Source organism: Neltuma alba, unplaced genomic scaffold, assembly GCF_004799145.2.
Source record: "Neltuma alba isolate B1F8T4 unplaced genomic scaffold, ASM479914v2 tig00011281_pilon, whole genome shotgun sequence".
Lineage (NCBI taxonomy): Eukaryota > Viridiplantae > Streptophyta > Magnoliopsida > Fabales > Fabaceae > Neltuma > Neltuma alba.
In genome coordinates, this window is record NW_021635990.1 from 92,071 (window position 1) to 95,873 (window position 3,803).

At 35.2% G+C, this 3,803-nt stretch overlaps 1 pseudogene; it reads right to left on the minus strand.

Moving 5' to 3' along the window:
- Window positions 1–2,253: 2,253 nt before the first annotated feature.
- LOC114711161 (probable pyridoxal 5'-phosphate synthase subunit PDX1) lies at window positions 2,254–3,443 on the minus strand (annotated as a pseudogene).
- Between the last annotated feature and the right edge of the window lie 360 nt (window positions 3,444–3,803).

Here is a 3,803-nt window from a genome sequence, read left to right on the forward strand (position 1 = left end):
CTCTAGTTCTAGAAGCTGGAGCTAGTTTGACAGTTAATTATCGATTTTATCTTTTATATTTATCATTTATTTCAAATTAATGTACCTAATTTATCAACTGATATTGCATAAAGATATTTTATGAAGATCTTGTCATATTTGTTACTATCTCCTTAATATAAGAGTTAGTTAACTATTCAATTTGGTATTAAGAATAATATTTAAATTCATTTTATCTCTCGTATTTAGTTATTTATTTTGCCCTCAAATAATATCTAATTATCTATGATGATTGTAAGAATTATTTTAATGCATATGATTAATCAGGATATTTTAGAAAAAATAACACCAGTTTACTATAAATAACAAAATTAAGTAATTTTCTTAATATTTTCAAATTAATTATCTATCTGTTATATTAAGGACTCATTAAATAATTTATCTAAAATTTTTTAATTTATTCAAATTAATTAAGTAGAGTTGTTTTGTTAACAGCCAAATGAATATCTCGTATGTCCTTGTTGGAATAAATTAATTATGTGACTGTACCATTAGAAGAACAGAACTTGAACATCAAAACAAAAATTGACAACCAGCTCCTCAATTTGGGGGTGTTTGGATAAGAACAAAACCATGGTTTCAGAAGTGTTTTTATAGTATACGAAGTAAATATGTGAAGGAATTTGTCTCGATTTACGAAAAATATTTTTGAAAAATGATTATGGGATTACCCAAACACCCCCTTAAACTGTTCAGTCAATACCAACGGGTTAACTTTGGCCGGCGACTCATGAGTTTCTCTAGACTGATACAAGTATTATATATATGTAATATATAAATAAATCTATTGGCAACAATAATTTATTTATTTTTATTTGCAAGATTTAATATCTCAATATTATTCAAGAGGAATAAAGTGAATAACAACTTACATTTGACGCCATCATTTTTATTTGTATATGTAAATTTTTATTTGCCCCATATGTTCATTTATTATTAACAACTTATACTCTTCCTTTCCTTATTATAAAATTCAATTTTTTGAATTGATTTATTCTTTTTTATAAGATTTTTTTTTGAGTTTGTCTAAATAATAAATATATTTTTACCTACTTTATGCTTAATTAATATATTCTCTCTCATTAACTTTTTCTTATAAATTCTCTCATATTTTTTTTCACTCATACTTATAACCTATCTATTTATAAATAAGGATATATTTTTAAAAATATTTTTAATATATTTATTATTTTAACTAATTTTAATAATTTTTGTAAAAGAAACAATTCATTAATTTTTGAACTAGACCTTTCATTTTGACCTGTAATAACATCATCTTTATTGACATCTATATATTTTTTGGCATGAAAAGAAAAAAAAGTTAGTATAGCCGATTATATATCTAGGATAAAAAATAATTACTTTACTAATTTTTATATTTAGAATTGAAGATGATAAAATAATAGAGACCAATACCTAACTTGACTGATGATGGAGTAGAGAACAAGATAAAATGTTTATGAAAAATTTCTTTTATTTTTTATACAATTAATTAGAAATTATAAAAATTATAAATATGTGCTATACAATAAAGATAACATATATGCATATACTCCCTCTAGATCTTTTTACGGGGCATATGAAGATTTTTGGTTTTTTATTTTTATTCTGATTTTATATGTGAGACCTATTTTGTCATGTAAATTATATCATAAAATATGTCTCATATTCATATTTAGGTATAAAACCCTTTTCCAACTTGCTTTATGTACTGTATTAAAAAACACCACTAATTTGTAATGGCCCATAAAACAGAGGAAAGAATTAAAAAATCACATGTAGCAGCTTGAAGAGTAAGTAATTATTTAGGCAACACAACAGGTAAGTAATTAAAAAGCACCACTATATTCTTCTCTCGGACTGCAATGCGCAGCCCTAAATCTTTAATGGTCTTCCCTCGCAGGCGCACCATCTCACTACTTAAGCCATCTCCCTCCTCGAAATCCATTTCACCGCCACTGCTTCTTTCTCTGGAGCTCCATTTTTGTCTTTTTTAGGTCTCTGTTGCTTTTTCACCTTTCCTTGCTTCTCTGCAAATGGAAGGATCTGGGGTGGTGACTGTGTACGGTAATGGCGCCATTGCAGAGACCAAAAAAACTCCTTTCTCTGTCAAAGGTGGGTCTTGCTCAGATGCTCCGTGGCGGCGTTATCATGGACGTTGTGAACGCCGAGCAGGCCCGCATCGCCGAAGAGGCCGGGGCGTGCGCCGTCATGGCACTGGAGCACATCATGACCTTATTATACATAAAAACGTCAAAAATCTAACAAGACTGGAAATACATCAATCACCAAAAATCAGCATGAACAGCTAACTTTCTTCGAAAGCAACAGGAAGCCAATGAACACACACTCATTCTGACCTAGCCGCAAACCTCTCAACCTTTTTGTCTGTCAAATTGAGCCCAACCATGGCTTCGCCTAACCCGCAGCTCACTTCGGCCAAAATCTCAGGATCACTATAATGAGTCACAGCCTGCACAATAGCCCTGGCTCGCTTTGCAGGGTCACCACTCTTGAACACACCAGACCCTACGAAAACCCCATCACACCCTAATTGCATCATCAAGGCGGCGTCAGCTGGAGTCGCAACTCCACCTGCCGCGAAGTGAACCACAGGAAGCCGACCTAATTGTTTCGTCTGCATCACCAAATCATATGGAGCTCCAATCTTCTTTGAGAAGGTGAAGACTTCGTCATCATCCATGGTCCGCAAAGACCTGATGTCACCCATCACCGACCTCACATGCCTCACCGCCTCAATGATATTCCCGGTCCCTGCTTCCCCTTTGGTACGAATCATTGCCGCACCTTCCGAATTCGCCGGAGAGCTTCCCCGAGGTTACGACACCCACAGACAAAAGGAATGCGGAAGTTGTGCTTGTTGATGTGGTTCTCGTCGTCGGCGAGGGTGAGGACCTCGCTCTCGTCCACGTAATCGATGCCAATCGCCTCGAGGATTTGAGCTTCCACAAAGTGTCCTATACGGGCCTTCGCCATCACAGGAATCGTCACCGCCTGCTTGATTTCCTTTATGAGTTGCGGGTCGCTCATGCGAGCAACGCCGCCTTGAGCCCGGATGTCGGCAGGAACACGCTCCAGTGCCATGACGGCTCACGTCCCGGCCTCTTCGGCGATGCAGGCCTGCTCGGCGTTCACAACGTCCATGATAATGCCGCCACGGAGCATCTGAGCAAGACCCACCTTGACAGAGAAAGGAGTTTTTTTGGTCTCTGCAATGGCGCCATTACCGTACACAGTCACCACCCCAGATCCTTCCATTTGCAGAGGAAGCAAGGAAAGGTGAAAAGGCAACAGAGACCTAAAAAAGACAAAAATGGAGCTCCAGAGAAAGAAGCAGTGGCGGTGCAATGGATTTCGAGGAGGGAGATGGCTTAAGTAGTGAGATGGTGCGCCTGCGAGGGAAGACCATTAAAGATTTAGGGGAAGTGAAGTCACTTTCATCTAATGCATTCATCATTAATTATTTAATTTATAATTATATATACCGTAAAGTATGAACAATAAATTGTATGATTGATTATTTGGAAAATATTAATATTAATATATTAAAGTTAACAATGATGATGCATGTATATTTATATATTTTTATTCGCTATATATATTGGCAAAAAGAAAAAAACAATGAGAGTTTAGTCATTGACATGTGGTTAACAATATTTGTAAAATAAATTGCTACTTCTTCCGTTTCAATTTATAGAGTAAAATATTTTTTTAAGTGGTTTCATGTGTCATAATATAAAATG